The sequence below is a fragment of the Euprymna scolopes genome, chromosome 17 (assembly GCF_053919585.1).
Source record: "Euprymna scolopes isolate OS-2025 chromosome 17, ASM5391958v1, whole genome shotgun sequence".
In the NCBI taxonomy this organism is placed as follows: domain Eukaryota; kingdom Metazoa; phylum Mollusca; class Cephalopoda; order Sepiida; family Sepiolidae; genus Euprymna; species Euprymna scolopes.
Genome location: NC_136498.1, coordinates 63495246 through 63516421, shown reverse-complemented (window position 1 = coordinate 63516421; position 21176 = coordinate 63495246). Strand labels below are relative to the sequence as shown.

General features: G+C 34.9%; 2 protein-coding genes across 9 annotated transcripts in view; one reads left to right on the top strand and one right to left on the bottom strand.

Moving 5' to 3' along the window:
• Positions 1-21176, top strand: part of LOC145296757 (uncharacterized) — a 485527-nt gene that overhangs the window by 123200 nt on the left and 341151 nt on the right. The window lies entirely within an intron of this gene.
• LOC145296756 (adhesion G protein-coupled receptor L4-like) overlaps positions 1-21176 on the bottom strand; it is a 700831-nt gene that overhangs the window by 516735 nt on the left and 162920 nt on the right. For all 7 annotated transcript variants that reach the window (XM_080142799.1, XM_080142801.1, XM_080142796.1 and 4 more), the window contains exon 2: positions 10358-10400. The gene's annotated coding sequence lies outside the window, so the exon portion shown is untranslated. The remainder of the gene's footprint in view (positions 1-10357; positions 10401-21176) is intronic.

Here is a 21176-nt window from a genome sequence, read left to right as displayed (position 1 = left end):
CCTAGAACCATGACGTGTACTTCTAACTTACTTTTGTTGATACATTATTTTTGCAAACTATACCACTGTCTTTATTATTAACGGTATGCAAGGCCACAACGCTATAAAAGATGGCGTGTCTATTGTGTAAAATGGAATCAACTTGAAGTAGGATTTTAATGTTGCTGCGAGGAATGTGCTCAACTTTTGCAATTATTCTTTTAGATAGATCTAAGTAAACGTCTTCTAGCGAATAAATCTTTGTGCAGTTTATTAACCTGATATCATGGTATTTGAAAAAATAAATGAATCTAATCTTATGTGTAGGTGTGTACACATGTATAGGAAGATATTTATTTATCGAATTTATGAAAACATGGAGAGCGTCGCTATTAGGATTGGTTTCAACGGTTTTTATTCTTCAGGCTTTTGTAGAACTGAAGTAAAATCTATTGATCGACAAAGGCAGATGACACTTCTAAAAGAAGAATGGGAAAGAAAAAAATAGAAGCAGAATGAGAGGGAGGGGAAAAAAAAAGATGGCGACTTGAAAATAACAATGGAAATCTGATAATGCACCTCTCCAAGAACGCGAAATCTTTGGCTGATTAAAAATAACAATAATAGAAATTATTCTTTTGTCTGCAAGGTTCTTAGTCTTTTTTTTTTTTTCTTTGGTATAATCATCTTAATATTTACAGAAGGTACTTAAAGCTACAGCGTGTTTAAAATGAAGCAAATGATATGTGTTTATTTTTATTATAATGTTTCTCATGGAAACGTTTGAGGCTTTTTCTTAGAAACATAGGAGAGGAAAGTAGATTAAATATACAAATATACTTCAAAACAAATTAAGCTTCTTGGAATCGCTGCTGGTACAAAATGCGTAAGTATCAGAAATATTTTATAGCTATAAAAACGGATTAATTTCAAAACAATTTATTTTTTTATTTTATTTTTCAAAACCACCAAGACAGAAATATTTTAAAACTATCTAATACACATTCGTTGGATGCAAATATTTTATACTAGCAGGGAGGCTCGACGTTGCCTGGAATTGAATGGGGACCAACGATATCTTCCACACTTTCAATACTTTTATTATTATTATTGAAATCGTGGAATTCCTCCATTTTTCAATCGAATCAATTAATTGCCTGCTCTAGTCGGGGACCCACCACGGTATAATGAGAGGAAACTTCACACAGTGACTTAGTCCACAATATATTATAGTCCACATTGCACTGTAGAGAACCTGCTGTTTGTTTTATAAAATCATTTTTATATAATGGATTGAATTATAGTTTAAAATGCAATAATCAAGTATCATGGTTCAATTATGCTCTAAGCAGAAACATTCATTTTGAATGCGCCCCTATCCTATCAAAGAAAATACTGTTGACCTTTATACGCCAGGTCCTTTTGCATGTGCTGCAATAAAACTTCTCAAACGCATTTTCGATGTTAGGCTGTATAAGGGTGTTAACTTTGGTCAACATCGGGATTTTCCTTCTTTCATCAGATTTTTTCGATTATCAATTTTTCATATGTATCGGAGACATTCCAATACAAACCCTATCTAAGAACACTGCCAGACACAAAGTATATTCGAGTGAATTTAAAAATAAAAATCGGCCCAACCGTTTTGGAATCCATAGAGAACGAACTCGCACAGAGACGCACGTACAAAGTTCCTTTTAAATATAAGTAGAGATAATAGAGATTTTCTGAATGGATGCAAATCAGATTGGTAATTCTTTGGATAAAATAGGAAATATCCAGGTTTCTGGATTTTTGTAGATGTAGATTGATTATTCATATTATATGGGTTCTTCGAAATATTGTTCTCTTTCCTAGCGTTATTTTCACGACGTTTCAGTCGATGTAATCTCCATTTAATGAGCGGCGGCGTTTTTTTAGTAAAATTCCAAAAAAAAGGACGTTATGGTTCTAAATTTTTGAGATGAGGATTGATAATTTTTATTATTCGCATTATTGTTCTCATATTGAGTGTTATTCTCACAACGTTTTGGCCGACGTAACCTCTAGCCCCCTTCGTGGCATAATGGATGAAGCAATAAGAAAAATTCAGTTCTAAGCGACACTCCTTTGGAAGTTGAAGGTTCAATCCTCAGTGTGAGCGATACTGAGAATACGATAGTGAATAACTTAAAACTTCTACCTCATCATGGTTGATGGAACGAGCGTATGCTAATCCCCCATGGATTAAATAAAGCGTTCCGTCCAGAATGCCATACAGATTCCCATGTTTGACAGGAAGATTCCCGAGTTCATTAAGATACACTTGAAGGTCGGAGGTTACATCGTCCGAAACGTTGTGAAAATAATGCTAAAGATTAGAACAGTAGTACAAATAATCAAAAAAAAAAAAAAAAAAAAAACATAAAAAATGGACCCTCAGCAATTCTTGCTAAGAGAATACAAATCAGTTCGGAGTCCAATTCTGGAATTGCCAGGAGGAGGTGGAGACTGACAGAAAGGGATTGCTGTATTTGGAAAACCCAGATTAGGGACTTTCTGTTGTATAAACAGTTTTCAGAGATTAAGAGTTTAAGCAGACAAGGGTCAGATTTGTGTAGTTTTATCCATATCTGAATCTGGACCTTAACATCTTTCTCTAACCAACGGGTGTGTATGAGGGATGGGGGTGGTACAAAGAAATAAAAAAAAACAAAAAAAAAACAAATAAATAAATAAATAATACTAATACGAATGTCTGACAGAAGATTAGATTGTAGCAAACGTATTCATCTCTCTCACACGGCAAAAAGATATAAAAAGGTTGGAAAGAAGGGGTTGAAGCCAATGCTCTCGGGGAAGAAAAAATTGCCTGTGCATACCCCTTTGCATTTCCCAGTAGAGCCGCCTCAGGCGATCAGTAATAAACCAACTCCTTCTCAAGTGGGCGAGAAGGTAAAAGTCTTTTGAAATCCTATGAGTCAGGAGGTCGGAATCTTTCGAAATCCTACGAGTGAGGGGGTAGGGATCTTTCGAAATCCCAAGAGTCAGAATTAGAATCTTTCGAAATCCTTTGAGTCCAAATCCAAAATGCTCTTTTGTTTTTTAAAGGAGAAACTGGATATTTCCCCACTTTAAAAACCGACCTCAGGCCTTTCTGCATGTGCGGTAATAAAACTTCTCAAACGCACTTGCAATGTTAAGCTGTATAAGGGTGTTGCCGTTGGTCAACATCGGACTGTTCCTTTTTCATTAGATCTTTTTGATTATCGATTCTTCATACTTTATTGGAGGCATGCCAATACAGATCCTATCTAAGAACCCTGCCAGACACAAAGTACATGCGGGTGAATTTTTTTTTTAAATTCGGCTCAGCCGTTTTGGAATCCACAAAGAACGAACACGCATAGACAGACACACAAAGTACGTTTTATATATATATATATATATATATATATATATATATATATATATATATATATATATATATAGATTTTCTTGATGCTTCGATGCTTCCGTTCAGTTTCGAAAGCCAAAGGAAACCCCTGTAGGGGCAGCTGCGCGTGTAATTGTGCGGCAAGGGTTGCGCAATCTCTAACCCCACCTTTCCTGAATCAGCACTGTTTGAATCCAATGGCAAGGATAAGTCTAGGACGACTGGAAGCAGTGCAGAGATATGCAGAGAGTACATACAGCACCTGGAAGTCCCCAAATAGTCACCCATTTAGTATTGACCAGGTTTAATGTTGCTTAACTTCGGTGATCCAGTGAGAACCGGTGTGTTAACGTGATTAGGCCGTACAGGGATTTTCTGAATGGATGCAAATTAGATTGGTAATCTTTTTGATAAAATAGAAAGTTTACCCTCATGGGGAAGCAAATAAATAGGAACTGTATAGTTTACCATTTCTTTTTTTTTTTTGTTACCAAGCATTCTTATGTTTGTGGCAGTATACCTTTTCCACATATGCAGCACATCAGATGTGGTCTTTTTAAATGATGGAAATGGGCGGCCTCATCGAATGCACTCAGCAATTTGTGCTGCCTTTTTTTTTTTTGCTTAAACTACAAATCTTCATCTTTGTTGTAGCAGAAATTGTAACAGTGATCTTAGCATAAAGCAAATTAACGTTCATCTATAATGACTTGCCAAGACACGTTACACTGTTATTAATAACGCGGAACATTTTCTACTTCGAAACGTGCATATTAGCGTGACTTTATCGTCTCGAATGTTTCACCGGCCCAATAGCTATACACCGCCATTCATTAATCTGCTTCAAGTGGTTTATTTTCTGTTAGAATACACTTCTGCACTTCCATTTCTTGTTTTCTCTCAGCGAAGGAGAAATCCTTCCCGACTTAGATAATTTTTATTTTTGTTCCTTTTCTCCACGTTAAAAAAACGACCCCGGTGTCTAACTGTATCCCGTGGGGAGGCATTGTAAATAGGTACATTTACAGAATGCAACATTTTGTTTTCTCTCTTCTTCAACACTAACAAGGCAGAAATAAGGTAGAAATTTTTTATTAATGAAAAAAGGTTTTCGAAGACAATTAGTGAAAACGGAGTTTTGTAAAAATAATAAATAAATAAAAATAAATAAAATAAAATAAATAAATAAATAAAAATAAAATCGAAGAGTTATAATTGTAATAAAAAGGGAAGTACACCTTTTCTGAAAAATGAAAATCTTTTCGCCGAATTAAAAAAAAAAAAACTTAGTTTTATGTATCAGTCACTTTAGCTACCAACGTATCTGGGCAGGAGTTGCTAAAAACAGCCTATCCTGCCTTGACAGAGTACAAAATAGACTTCGTGGCTTAGTGGGGGATGCCCTTTTCTCTACCCTGCAACCTCTCTCCCACAGAAGAGACGTTGCGAGCCTATTCTTGTTTTATCGTTATTTCCATGGTTGGTGCTCATCTGAACTCCAATCTCTGGTCCCCCCTCGCCAATCTTTCACGAAAAACACCCGTCTAGCTGAATCCACTGTGAAAAATTTCCCCCACTTTATATCTGCGTCTAAATCAAAACGCGGATTCCATGAACAAAGCTTCTTTCTTAGAACTGCATACCTGTGGAACTCTGTTCCGTCTGCCTGCTTCCCACTGGACTACAACTTGGATGTCTTCAAGTCCAATGTAAACAAATTCCTAATGAACCGCCCCCTTAAGTAAACACTTCATCAAATCTCTACACTAACGTAATGTACTTGCAATAACCCTTATCCCTGAGTGGCTTCCGGGTCTTGATAAGTGGTGATCACTGTGTAAAAAACAAAAAACAAAAAACAAAAAAACCGCCACTGAAAACTAGGAAAGAAGATAACTTGCAAATAACTCGTATTTGCAGGTAATAATCTTAAGAGATTCTTACTTAAATCAGCCTTTAGTTATCTTGCTTATGTGTTCGTTTCGCTGTGTGGTACCACCTCACGTGTCCTGTGTTGTCAGCGGACATATAAGCTGAAGTTCACGTATCGGGAATTCACCGCAAAAGAGGAAGATAATTTTGCAAATCCCGTTCGCATTGTGGCCAGTGCTTTTTCATTCAACTTGGGGTCACACAGATGAGAACTATTTTCATTTGCATATTTGCCTTCATAAAGAATCCGTATAACATCTTGAAAATTTAGCAAAGTTTAATTTTCGCTGTCTTCGAAAACTGTTTTCATTAATAATTAATTTTCTACCTTATCGTTTTTCGTAATTTTTTTTTGTTGATATTTTCATCACTGCTACATAGCAATTCAGTATATACCAGTGGTTTCACTTGAAATCCAATATTTCAGTTTTCGAATTTCGCTACAATAACGAAAAAGAACAAATATCGTTCGAACAGACGAGCCAAACTTTTCTTTCGGTTGGCAAGGGAGATAACTCATTTTAAATTAAATTTTACAATAAGAGTTGTCTACATTATAGTTAAATTGTTATTTCTTTTATTTTAGAAGTATAGAAGACAGAAGAATAAACTCAATTCACTTTCGGCAGCCTCATAACTCGCTTTCCTTATTTTTGTCCTTTAGTTCCCACATTCCATGAGTGATGTTTCTGACAAAGAGTGGAAGAATTGTTATTTTCTGGGTTGGAATCTATCTTTATGATATTTATCATTAAGGCTATGACAACAGTATATTCTTCTCATTGTTTTTACTCTCGAGTATATATCCGACTCAAGTTAGACACAATCAATTAAGAACCACATCACTCTACATAAAAACATATAAGATATCAATGGATATATACCTGAGAATTAAAACAAAGAAAATAATATATATATATATATATATTTTCCTATAAATAAAATATACTTGAGAATCAAAACAACGAAAATAATATGCTGTTGTCATAGCCCTAGTTATCACCTTTGAATACCTAGAACATGGTGTGTGTATGTATATATATATATATATATATATATATATATATATATAGTCCTATAAATTCGTTTCTCTTCTGTGTGTATTGATATTCATATTAAAACCCCTCTTTTCTATTCATTTAAAAAGAAAATACAATTTTGTTATATATGGATTTTCTTATAAATTCGCTTGCGAAAGATCTAGCTAATTTGCATATTCTTTTATACATTCAATTTAATTAATTCCCTATTAGTTTTTTCGGTTTTCTTATGGGATTATCATCTTTAGTTAACTATTATGTGTAATTATATTCATGCAGATATTCTACATGATTTATACTTGCGTAATATTTGCGTAGAAAAGTTTACAGTAAACACAAAATTGTTTCCATATATATTTATGTATACGTATATATTTTTGTTTAATCTATAAAAGTGAACATGTCTATGTGTATACATTTTCCTACGCAATAACTCTGTCAATTTTAAGTTTACAGACTCGAAATTTAATATACATGATACTGAGATTCGGAATAATCTTTGTGATTCATTGTCGGCCAGAAATTTGGCTGTTAAGGGGGTCAAAGTTCAACGATTTGACTTTTGAGAACTCTACCAAACTCCTCCAACAATTTTGGGTTTAAACACTTGAAATTTTAGATATAGGTTACTTGGACATGGATCTAACTTAATAACTTGATTTGAACCCAAAACAATAAATGTTAAGGGATCATAATAGGGTTCAAAGTTAAAACAAAAATTGACATTTGCTGTCTCTACCAAATTACTCAGACAATTTCTGGTTTAAACATTTGAAATTTGACATAAAGGGCATTTAGTGATAGAGCAAGCTTTTTCATCGGTTTGGGTCGAAAACTTTTAGTTACCAATATATAAATGTATGTATGTATATATGTATGTTTGCATGTCTGGCCAAAATTTTCGACAGAGGCGACGGATTTTCTCAAAATCAGTATCATTTTGAAGTTCGAACTTTCAGACGACAAATATCGAAAAATTGGCTAAAAACATTAATATCTTCACCTTTTACTAGGCACTTTTCTACAGGGGGTCGCTTTTTTCGCCGATATTTTTTAAAGTTATCCTCTCCATTCGATTGTCTAGCTTTAATTTAAACATAAGTCACTTCAGGTTTGGCGGTGGTCGTAACCGCAAAGACGTCAGTTTTTTTCCCCGTTCTTTTCCTCCTACAACCACTTTTTTTTTCTTTGCTCAACATACACATCCCAACACCCGGGCAACGCCGGGCTGAAATGCTAGTATATATATATATATATATATATATATATATATATATATATATATATATATATATATATATATAATGAAATAAGAATTACAGTTAAGTTTACCAAAATGACCCAAGATGGCAAAGCTAAAGTAAATTATAAATCTTAAAGAAAATATTTATAAAGTAATCTCAACCAGATGTAAAAGCTCGATAAAACTAAATAGGAGATAGAGCTTATAATAAGAACAAGTAGTTAATAAAACATGTTAAAAAAACGCTTGACATGCTAATGTTTCAGACAAATAGTCAGTTAAGACCAGAAGTCCTCGTCAGGCGATTTAATAAACGATTGCTTTCGACAATCTAGGGGTGAGAACTGATTTCCTCTTTGGAAAGTAATCATTTAAGTCGCCTGACGAAGATCTCTGGTCTTAACCGGCCATTTGTTCGAAACATTAGCACATTAGCATATCCAGTGTTGTTGCGACCATGTAAATTTGTTTATATCAATAAAAGTATATCTTGTTCTTTTATTGAGCACTCTTAATATCCTCGTTGAATTCATTAGTTTTTACTAGGGTTATGACAACAGCATATTCTTTTTATTGTTTTGACTCTCGAGTATATATCCGACACAGTTAGACACAATCAACCAAGAACCACATCACTCTACATAAAAAACATATAAGATATCAATGGATATATACCTGAGAATTAAAACAAAGAAAAGAATATGCTGTTGTCATAGCCCTAGTTATCACCTTTGAATACCTATAACATGGTGTGTGTGTGTGTATTTATATATATATATATATATATATATATATATATATATATATATATATATATATATATATTCCTATAAATAAAATATACCTGAGAATCAAAACAAGGAAAATAATATGCTGTTGTCATAGCCCTATTTATCATTGACTTGTTTTTACTTGAAGAGGTATTTTTTCAGCTCTTTACATCAAGTGGTTTCACGCCTTGTCTGAAGCGATTTCCATCGAAAAGTTTAAAACGAACAAATGAGAATTAAAAACTAAAATAATTAAATTGCATTCCGGGCAACGCCAGTATTTACAGCTAGTCCTTTAAAGAGTTATACACGTATTTTTAATGTTATTATGTTACGTGTTTTTTTGTTTTGTTTTTAAAAGTTTATTTAATTATGTATGGTTTTTTAAAAAAATATTCTTTATGGGGGTTTTAGAAAAAAAAACTTTCGTCAGCCATTGTATGTATAAATACATATTTTGTAAGTCTATAATTAGGGCCATGTTGTAAAAACAGTCTGGCTCATAGGTGAACAAAGGTTACTATGCCAAGCTAAGGCTGAAAATTGTGGCTTTACGAAACGTGGAAATGGTTAGTGGTGTTGGTAAATCAAAACGTGCCATATTTAACGGGAGAGTAGGGTTAGGGTTAGGGTTAGGGTTGTGTAAACATTTTTATACAGATGAAATGTTGTGCGAGGGGACACACGGGTTACTTATGCGTGTATCTTTATCCTTGTTTGAACTTTAAAACTGATTATAACCTGGGAGGGAAACTAAATATACGGATGGAAGTGTGCTGGGGTGGTGGTACCATCTGGAAGTGTACATGAGAATAAATGAATAAAGATTTATGTGTGAAAGGACAGAGAGAGAGAGAGAAAGAGAAGAGTAGGGAGAAAGTGAGGAAGTGAGAGAGAGAGGGAGGAGAGAGAGGAAGAGGGAGAGAGAGAAAGAGAGAGAGAGAGAGAGTAAAGGGTAATGAGAGAGAAGAAGAGGGAGAGAGAAAGAGGGAGAGAGAAAGAGGAAGAGAAAGAGAGAGATAGAAAGGAAGAGGGAGAAAGGAAGAGACAGAAAGAGAGAAAGAGAGTGAAGGGGAAGGAGAAAGAAGAGGGAGAGAGATGAAGAGGGAGGGAGAGAGAGTGAAGGGGAATGAGAGAGAAGAAGAGGGAGAAAGAAAGAGGAAGAGGAAGAGAGAGGAAGAGAGAGAAAGAGGAAGAGACAGAAAGAGGAAGAGAGAGAAAGGAAGAGGAAGAGAGAGAAAGGAAGAGGACGAAAGGAAGAGGGAGAAAGGAAGAAGGAGAAAGATAGAAAGAGAGTGGAGCGGAAGGAGAAAGAAGAAGAGGGAGAGAGAGAGGAAGAAGGAGAGGGAGAGAAAGAGAAGAAGATAGCGAAAGAGAAAAAAAAATGAGAAAAGAGGGAGAAAAAGAGAATATAAAACAAATGTTGGGGCACAATAAGTCGAAGTGAAGATAAAAACTACATAAAAAAAAAAATAAACATTACGGACACAAAAGAACTAGCAACATAAAACGTCTGATTTGACACATTGATATAAAAGGGGGGCGGCTAATAAGAAAGCCACAAAGGTTACCATTTGTGTAGAAACCAAGGCTATGGGATTGAGATAGGACTTGCACAGGATGGGGAGATATGAATATTTATAAAGCTATAAAACACAAAGCATGACATTCAATTCAGCTAGGATAAAAGTACAGTATCTGTTCCGTCAGAAGAAGCAGATACCTTATTATGCGGCAATATTTATCAGCTGCGAGGTGTGTAAAAATAAGATTAGAATCGGAAATTTTTAAACAAAAGGTTATAATTAAGAGAATGGAAAATTGCATTAACAGATAAAAGGGTAAAAATAAAGTAACGTGTACAGAAAGTTGTGTTATGGGAGGAAGTGCGTGGATTCTCTTAGAAACGCCTTTTCTTCGAGAGTTTTAAATATAAATTTACAAAAGAAAATATTTTAATTGAAGCCAGATTACTTACATTCCTTATCATCCAATCAATGATGAATACATCCTCCGGGAACCTAAAAAATAATAATGAAAAGAATATGATAAAATATAATTATGATAAATGTATTTATAATATGTAATAAATTAATAAAATGTGCTAAGGTTTCATAGATTAGCTCTGAAATTAAATATAATAAAAGGAGGGAGACTATTATTTTTTTTACACAGGAATCATCTCTTATAAAGGCCCGGGGACCACTCGAGGATAAGGTTTCATGGGTATACATTAGTCACGGTGATTATAGCGTAGTAAACATAAGTAGAGGGAATTTTGTAAATTGGATTACTTAGGGGGACGGTTCATCAAGAACTTGTTTACATTGGACTTGAAGACAATCAGATTGTAGTCAGCTGGAAAGCAGGCAATCGGAAGAGAGTTTCACAGGCGTGCAGTTCTAAGAAAGAAGCTTTACTCATGGAATCTACGTTTAGGTTTAGGCATAGATAAAGAGTGTGGGAAATTGATAGTGGTTTTGGCTAGACGAGTGTTTTTCGTGAAAGTTTGGCAAGAGGGGGGCATATATTGAAGCTCAGCCGAGCACCTGCCATGAAAATAACGATAAAGCAGAGACAGGCTCAGTCAAAGTTCGGTTCCTGAACAAAATGGATAGTAATAATATTTGTGACCCAACGGATCACAGGTATGTTTACTCGTATATTTAAATACAAAAGAATTTTGACGTTTGATGAATTTGCCAATTTTGAGAAGCAGTAAGTATTCGATTTCTTAGTCTTAAAACAAGCATTCATATCTTGAAACAGTCAGCAAATATACGTGAAACAATTGCGATACAATCAAACCTCGTCACATGAACGTCTCGGAACTAGAAACAATTCGGATTTCAAAGAAATAAAGTCAAACCGAAAATGCCTCGTTTTTCTAACAAAATTTCTATTCCTAAACCATGCAAACGTCAAGCGAAACAATATACCGTTTCATGAAACGTTAACAGATTTGTGGTGCATGGTTGTCATTATTGGCTTTTACATTTTTTTTTTTTTTTTTGATCAATCTGGATTTTTATTTTTATTTTAGAAATCTGATTTTAAAATTAAATTTTTAAATACACGCATTAAATACCTAAAAATAGTATGCATGTATTTTTTGTTGTTGTTGCTGATTTTTAAACGATAACACAGTTAATAGCGTCTTTAACAGTGAAGATATTTTTTCGTTTTTTTTTTTTTTTTTGTGGCGCAAACAAATATTATTTATTTGGTATTTTACTTATAAAACAGCATAAAATTACTGTTTTATGAGTAATATATAAGAATTAAACGGGAGAGAGCGCCCGGCTTTTTCCCGGTCGTAAAATACGCTTAAGTATGATGTTTTAATTTGTTCAGATTTCGTATTATAGAGTTGCGATTTCAAAAGTATATAAAAGTACTTGGGTGCCATCAGCTAGAATCGAAACTGAAAACAAAACTGTATCATTCAAAGCTGATGTTGTTACTACCGTCCCAACATGACACGCATATGGACTAATTTAAAAAAAACCCTAAGATGAACGTACAAAATGTGTACACGATTTTTTTCAATTTTGACCGCTTAAAATTATTTTAACCGACTAAAAATCCATAACAGAACGGCCCATAAAAATCCAATCATTTGAGGCTCCTAGCGCTGCTCTGCGAAATTAAGTTTCGGGAGAGATAGAATTTGAAAATATGGAGACAAACAGACAGATAGCCTTTTACATATTAGATTAACGAAATAATCTCTTTAAGATAAATTTTTATGGGAAAAAGTTTTGGTTTCGAAATCTTTCAGGACGAATTACGTCAGAGACCGAGAGTGCTCTGCATTAAGAAATTTCAATAATAATAAAGGCAATATAGGAGGGAGGGTGTAGCTAAACATCTTTATAATAAAGTAAAGTCGTTTTAAAGACAGAAAGACATTTTCTTTATTTTTTTTCACTCTTATTTATCCTAAACGAGGCACACTACCATTTAGACGTAAGAGACTGCTATTTGGGACTATATCTACAGGGACATTATGTAGGGAGTTGAGCAACGAGATGTTTGTTCACGTTATATTTAAATTTCTGCGTATTAGTACAGTTAGGGAAGCAGAACATCGGAAGAGAATTCCTAAGTCTAGCAGTTACAGAGAAGAAGCTATTAGAATAGAGGATTATCCGGCATCTAGTGACCTGTACAGTGAAGGAGTGAGACTTTGCTGCTTGCTTGGATATGCATCTATGGAGCACTACTGTTACGAGCGAGTTCGTCAGAGCATATTTCATTAACTACTTATAACAACCCCCCCTACTCTCTATCAGTGCTGAAAACTAAATGCAATGAAAAAAAGTTAATTTCTTAGAACTACTCGTCTGTATTACTCTATACTGCAGGGCTGCTTTTCAGTTAACTACAACATGGTCATTTTCAATTCCAATGTAAACAAGTTCTCGTTAAGTCGCTTTAAAAAATCAAATTCTACCTAATTTCCATCACTACCGATTATTATGGTGTTGTCTAAACGATAATTTGACACTCATTAACTTTTATCCTTGAGTGGCTTTCATACCTTGATAAGTGCTGACTCCCATGAAATGAAAAACAATGAAAAGGTAATTAGGAGTTATAGACAGAGTTCTGTAACACGGTGCGAGTGTAAATGCATGTGAAGTGACGTCATTGGTAAGGAAAAAAGGACTATAAAAAAGAGACAGACAACGATCATCTGAGAGACGGGATAACGTTCGAGATCTCGTGAGAGACGTGAAGAATGTTCTGGGTCACGTGAGTGACGTCACGGTTGTACCAACGAGAAAATAAATGCTGCTGCTACAAAGAACAAGTGAGTTGGAGTTATTTCCTATTCTTAGTCTTAATCTTTGCGACCGAAACTGGACACAACAGGTGTTGGTTCGCAAACAACGTCATAGTTCTTCACTTAATCCCTTACAACGCCGAGTTTCCCTGCTAGCATACTACAAGCCGTGTGAATTCAGTGTGAGATTTCAGTCATGACAATGCTATTTCCAACTGAAGATAGTCAGACAAAGCCTCCCAGAGATGCCTGGACACATCCCAAGCTAATAATAGGATCAAATAATTATGGGAGGTCCAGATTTACTGAGATGTACAACACGTGTAAAAGCAAATGTTATCTGTCCAATATAGATGAAATAAAAAAAAAGAGGGTTAGGGTTGGGGGGTAATAAAATCAGATATCTGACAGCAACGAACCTGCTGTCATAACAAAATGGTTTTCTAAGCTTGTTTGATTTGGTTGTTCGACAGTATATCAACCCGTTTGGGGTTATTTAATGCCGAATCCAGTTATTTTGGAAATAGTATTCATGTTGTATCTAGAAGGTTTTTATTTTTCAAGCTCTTTGTATCTTCAATCGCTAGTTTGTAGTGTTTGGCGTAGTTGTTTCATAGTGGATTTTATCGTTTTTGTACCTTGACCTGCAGAACATGAATGAGTTTTGCAATGGAAGGGGGAAAAGGGTTAAAGTATTAATGCTTGGTATATTTTAAGTTAGAAACCAGCCAGGGGGTGGGGGGTGGAGATATAAAGAGAAAGGGGAAATGGGAAGAAGGAAAGGGGGAGAAGGTGGGTTGTTGTATTTGTTATTACAGAACATAATTAATTTTGCAAAAGCAATTAGAAAAACAAAAAGCATCAATGTTAGGTGCATTTCGTCTCAGGAAGCCAATATCTTCAAACAGCCTGATCTGGTAGCACCAGTTTCCAACCTTGTTTCCGTCTATTATCTAAATCTTAGTTGTCTGTGTTAGTGTGTACGTGTGTTCGTATGTCTACTAAAAACTTTTGCCATTCGTATCGAAGCGGCACGAACGTGATACCATTAAAAAGAGCGATCTCTCAGACACCTAATATCGCATAATCAGAAAAAAAATCGTCAATTATTTCATGTAGAAATGTTGTTTTATTTGAAGGGATGGGGTCAGTTAAACAAGACCGATAGCCATTAATCGCGTGCTCTCGTGTAATGAATGAATGCGTGAATGTAGGATTGACTTGAAATTCTTAAAGATAAACTAAAATGACCGAAAAAGGGGCTGAAATGACTTAAATAAATAAAAAGTAAATGACTTAGAATGACTTTAATGGACTTAAGAATGAATTGAATGACCTTAAGAATGACTTGAATGCTTAAAAAATAACTGGAATCCTTCAAAAACAACTTGAATGATCTGGAGAATGATTTGAATGGCTTTTAGACTGATTTGTTGTAAAGTGGGTGATCATTTTACATTAAATTAATACAGAAAAGTGATCCCCCATTTTATATCACAAAGTTACAAACATAAGTACAGCATGTAGTAAAAACAGATACTACACTTTGATCTTGGCCAAAAGGCCAAAAAAAAGCTTAGCAAACTAAGAACAACATCTATTAAGAACAGACCTTTGATCTTAACCAAAAAGGTCAAGCACAAAAGTGTTATGGACCGAACGACCGACCGACGGAGTGACTTATAGAGTCGCTTGCATGCGACTAAAAACCGCTTGATTTCGGTACTGTTTGTAAATTCTTGCTTTCATTTTGATTTAGTGCGGAATCGGAAAAAATATTGCAATCATCTCATCACTAATATATATAATTTTTTTTTTTTACAAAGGAGTCACTTCTTATCAAGGCCCGGAGGCCACTCGAGGATAAGGGCTAATAGGCGTACAGTGGTCAATGGGACAATGTCATAATAATTGTTAGTAATAATTCACAGTTTTGCTGTATCCCAACGCTTAAGTGCGACAGGACCAGCAAGCGCCTCAAGTTGGGATCGAAACTAGACTGCCTAAAACAAAGAGTGTAAGAAAGGCTTTTTATTACTGAAGGGTTACCTCTTATTAAGGCTGAAAGACACTCGAGGATAAGCGTTAACGAGAAGGGATGATAGCTGTTTAAAAAATGAAGAATCTCATGAGAGGATTGAAGCGGATTAATGGAATAAACTAAGTTTGGGTATTTGTGGAGATATTATATGACAGGCATCTGTGTACACTTGATTTGAAGACAACTATGCTGTAGTCTGCAGAGAAGCAGTTCCGTGGCAACTTATTTCACAGACCAGACGCCTTGGTGAAGAAACTCTGTTCATGGAAATTTTGCTTAATGCCAAATCCAGTAATTTGGTAATAAAGTTTTTTATGCTTCAAGTCTTTATATCTTCTAATATTTATTCATGGTGTTTGGTTTGGAGGGTTTGTTTTGCGGCATATCAATTCCTATCTGGTCCGGTTTATTTTGGTAAATCATTTTATGCTTCAAGTTCTTTATATCTTTAAATATTTATTAACGGTATTTGGTCTGGTTATTATGCAGAGGAAAATTGTTTTGGGCTTTACAGAACATGATTGAGTTTTGCAAAGAGAAACGGGAATAAATAAAAAGCAATAACATCAATGTTTGGGTGCATTTTATGTCAGGAAGTCGGTATCTTAAGACAGCCTGATCTACTAGCACTAGAGATGAATTCTAACCTTTTTTGGTAATTTAGATCGTTGGAATCAAATAGTATGTGTGAGAGAATTTGTCGATATTTTCACGCACAACTGATCGAGGAACTTCATTTTCAAAAGAAACGCCAAAAATGGCCAGTTTCTGCAGTGGCCTTTATGAAAAAAGATGGAAACCAGGTTAGAAGCCATTTTATTTAGACAGGATGGATTGTTGCTGTCAGTTATTCGATTTTATGTCGCTTGACCTCGCGCTCTCCCCTTCCCCCCCCCCCATCTATCTCTGACAGATAACATCTGCTTTTACATGTGCTGTACATTTCTACAAATCTGGACCTCCCATATTATATGTGCCCATATTTATTTACCTCCGAGTTAGACACAAGGGCGGTTTTTGATATAAAGGGGGAAAAAATCCAGCTCCTTTAAAATCGGCATTTATTTGGTTATAAAAATAAACAATATTTGCCCCAGCCAGAAAAGATTTCTCCTCTTCTGATCCAGAACAGAACGTATACTGCACTGATTCCAACCCCGAAGGCCTTAAGAGAAATCGGGTTTATATTACAACCTACAGAGGTATAAAAAAGTTGTCAAAAAACAAATATATAACAAACAATTGTTATCAAAGGCAAGATAAGTTACTTTTCTACCTAACTGGATAAGTTTTTTGTGTTTTTATTTAATGTAAAATGTTTATTCGGTTCGAAAAATAAGTAATATTGAGTGTTACAGGAGGACAAGAAAAATGTCCTCAATGTCTGAAGTCTCGACAATCACTTCAAAATAAAAAAATAAAACAAAATGGCGGTAGAAACCAACCAATAAATGTTACCGTGATATTAATTAGGTAGGTTTCTACCACCATTTTGTTTTATTTTTTATTTTGAAGTGATTATCGAGACTTCAAAAATGTAAGGAGACATCGCGGCCATTTTTTTGTGGAACATTTAGAAATAAAGATCTGGAAATGATTATTCTGAGTTTTGGGTTCCATTCGGAAGAAGGCGCCTTCATTTCAGGTGCCTCCCCAAGAGAAGAGGGAAACAATGAATAACGTATGTGTCAACCAGACTTGGGTGTTATTTGTCATTGTTAAAGACTGCCTGTTTTGTTGTCCCGTTCCTTGTTGATGTGTATATGTGAAAACACCTACCTACACATAGAAATACTATTAGATATTCACATAACAGATAGACACGTACAGACATCCCATATACAAAGACAAGTAACCGTCCTTATAATTCGAACCACTAGACGATACACGAGCATCGATCACAGAAACACGTATACCTTATGAACAGAAAACATACGTAGACACAGTTATGTAAACCCGAAATTCAACAAATGGAACTGTTTCTGAATCTCTGCATGCTCCTTAAGGGGGCAGATCCCCCTTGGGCGAATTTTAACTATATGTTATAAAAGAGGAATTAAGAGTTTTCCAAAATTTCAGTCTTTTCGTCTGTATTAGTGAGCGAAACGGAGGAGGTTTGGCAGTAATAAAAATATGGTATTATTAGCAGGGCGGAAACAGACATTGTAGTGCTCGTCATTCAATCCCGTTATGGATTGCAAGCAGCCACAAAGAAGAACAGAACAACGGAGAACAGTTTAAACATGTATTACATGAAAAAAACAACGGAAAGGTTACAATCGGAAAGTGTAGGTAATTCACCAAGCATGCAACAGTCGATTTGGAAGTAGATCTCCGCCTGGGATCGTCATGAGTAAAACTTATACGGACGATGGATTAGTCCATTTGGAGGGTGGTTCCCCTACACCAAATCCCGAGCAACGTCGGCTATCCATGGTGGTGGTGGTAGTAGTAGTAGTAGTAATAATAATAATAATAATAATAATAATAATAATAATAATAATAATCATCATCATCATCATCAACATTATGTATATGAAGCTAATAACTTGAACGAGTTCATCTCGGATGCAGAGCCGTCTAGCAAAAGGGGATAATTTTTTTAGACAAGTCTGCCGGAAATCTGTTTTAGTTATTTTGTGCTCCAATCAGAAGACAGGACTTCTATCTCTACTATTATATAAAAGGAACTCTGTCTACATGTGTGTGTGTGAGAGAGAGTGGGTTCGTTTCCTATGGACTCAAAAACAGCTGGGCCGATTATTATGAAATTTCACACGAAAGTAGTTTATGTGCATAGCAGTGTTCTTAGATATGTTTTCGATCTGAATGTCTTCGATAAATATCGATAATCAAAACAATCCGATGAAAGAACGGACAGACAAATTTGAGCAAAGTTAACACCTTATTACAGCCCAACATCACAAGTGCATTTGAGAAGTTTTATTACCACACAAGTTGAAAAACTCGACATATAAAATCAACAGTAGGTTCTTTGATATGACAAGGGGGCGTTCGAAATGAATGTTTCTGTTAAGAGCACAGTTGACGCATGATACTTGACTTTGTAATGTTACGTTTTAATTTAAGCAGTTATATAAAATAGCTAGCAGTGTGGCGACCGGTCGTAAAATACGCTTAAATATGATATTTTAATTTGTCCAACTTTCATATATATTATTATAGAGTCGTGATTTCAAAAGTAAAAATAAAGTATTTGGGTGTCATTAGCTAGAATCGAAACCGAAAGCAAAACTTTAGCATTCAAAGCTGTTGACGTTACCACTGTACCAACGTAAGACGCATATGAACTGATTAAAAATTAAAAATAAACTGAGATGCATGTACACAATGTATAACGATTTTTTTTCAATTTTGACCCATTTTTAACCCGTTAAAACCTATTTTAACCGGCTAAAGACCCAAGAAAGAATGGTCCGTAAAAAATCCAATCAATTAGAGCCCCTAGCGCCGTTCTGCAACTTTTAATTTCGGAGGAGATAGAGTTTGAAGATATGGAAACAGATAGACTGACATATATATACAGTCGAGAGTCAAAACAATTAAAAGAATATGCTGTTGTCATAACCCTAGTGATAACATACTCCGAGCATTAAATTAGTATATAGATACGCTAATTTAATGTTTGTAGTATTTTTATCGCCTGTCCTCCTTTTTAATAAATAGGATCTCCCGATCACCGAAGACGCAACTTAAAAAAAATATAGCTTTTTATATATTAGATCTTATAAACTCAACAGTAGGTTCTCAGTAATAAAAACAAATATGATATTATCAGCATGGCGGAAACGGATAGTTTAGTGATTGCCATTCAATCCCGAGAAATATCGGGTACCCCTGCTAGCTTATAACTTGAACGAGTTCAGCTTTGATGTACAGTAATCTAGCAAAAGGGGACCATGTTTTAGACAAGCCCAATATCTGCCGGAAATCTGTTTCAGTTATTTTGTGCCTCTATAGGAAGACCGGACTCTTTTATGTTTTTATTTACACTAAGTCACTCATCTAACCATCTTGATAATTCTAGCAGTTGCGATGGCACATAAATAATAGCGTGACCTGTGGAAATTCCACTGCGGCATCTTTCAGCTGGGCATTCTGTGAAGTTCAGCGGGAATAGAGACCCGGCGATATTATTGTAAACCTTTTGTTAAAACTGTAAAAGTATTTATCTAAGTAATCTGGTTAATATATTGGCAGACTACATTTGGTTTATCTCTGATATTCTTGTAGGAGTCTGTGACATATTTCCATTATATGAACGTCCCGCGCGAACGGAAACCGCACGATATCATTATAGTATCTTTAGACAGAACAGATCCTATTTTTGGATCCTAGCCAGAAGATCAAGAAGTTTTTTTTTTTTTTTTTTTTTTTTTTTTACTTTCACGTACGGCTTACAGCTACGTAATTTTCTTTTGTTATTTAAATTTAATTATTTTTTTTTTTAAGTTGCGTCTTCGGTGATCGGAGGATCCTATTTATTAAAAAGGAGGACAGACGATAAAAATACTACAAACATTAAATTAGCGTATCTATGTACTAATTTAATGCTCGTCGTATGTTATCACAAGGGTTATGACAACAACATATTCTTTTAATTGTTTTGACTCTCGAGTGTATATCCGACACCGTTAGACACAGTTAATCAACAGAGAACCACATCAGTCTATATAAAAGCATATAAGATATCAACGGATACACACTCGAGAGTCACAACAATGAAAAGAATATGCTGTTGTCATAGTCATAGTTATCACCTATATTCCTTTTTAATAAATAGGATCTCTTTATCGAATAATTTATAACATGGAAACCGTGACACACGTACGTACGTTAAAGGTACTACAATATTATTACATAGAATATTATACAAAGAAGGGGAGGGGGTGCTGGTTGTAGCACTTATCATAAAGATACAACATACCGAGAGGAGAAACCAGTTTATTTTCAATGCAACTCGATATTTTTGGTATCCTGTTTTTAAGCAGCTCAAATCCGACTAAGCCAAAGTACTTATCACTTTATCTTGGCTGTTTATGAGAGCAAATCTGATGTCACAAATCTGATAAGTAGTACTATATATATATATATATATATATATATATATATATATATATATATAAGATGTTATCTGAAAGAAATAGTCGTGTAAGTTTGGACCAAAACAAAACAGATTCAGCGAATCTATGAATAAACTATACACTCGGGAGATAAACGATTTTTCTGTTTTTTTTGTTTTTATTTTTATTTTTTGTTTTTTTAACTAACAATTCCAGATTGGATGGTGCAGCATAAACATCTACGTATTTAACGGATTAAATAAAAGAACAAATTTATAGAAAGGTTCGAATGAAATAATGTAAACATTTGATTGTATAAAAACAAATACATATTGAGGTTTAACTAAATCATGTATATAAAAAAGAATAACAATCACTGACCAAAACGAGAGAGAGAGAGAAAGAGAGAGAGAGAGAGAGAGAAAGAGAGAGAGAGAGAACGACACTAACAGACAGCGTTGGCAGATAAAATAGAAAGAACAAGAAAGAGAGAGACACTAACAGCCAGTGTCCAAAATGAAAGAGAGAGAGAGAGAGAGAGAGAAAGAGAGAGAGAGAGAACGACACTAACAGACAGCGTTGGCAGATAGATAGAGAGAACAAGAAAGAGAGAGACACTAACAGTCAGTGTCAACATGAGAGAGAGAGAGAGAGAGGGAGAGAGAGAGAGAGAGAGAGAGAGAGAGTTAAAAAAAAAAGACAGAAAACGAGATATAAGTAGAATCCGCGAACTAGAAAAAGAACGATAGAAGATATCCTAATAAAATAGACCAGAGACAACTAGAAAGAAAGAGACAAAACTAGAGAGAGAGAGAGAGAGAGAGAGAGAGAGAGAGAGAGAGAGAGAGAGAGAGAGGAGGAGGAGGAGGAGGAGGAGGAGGAG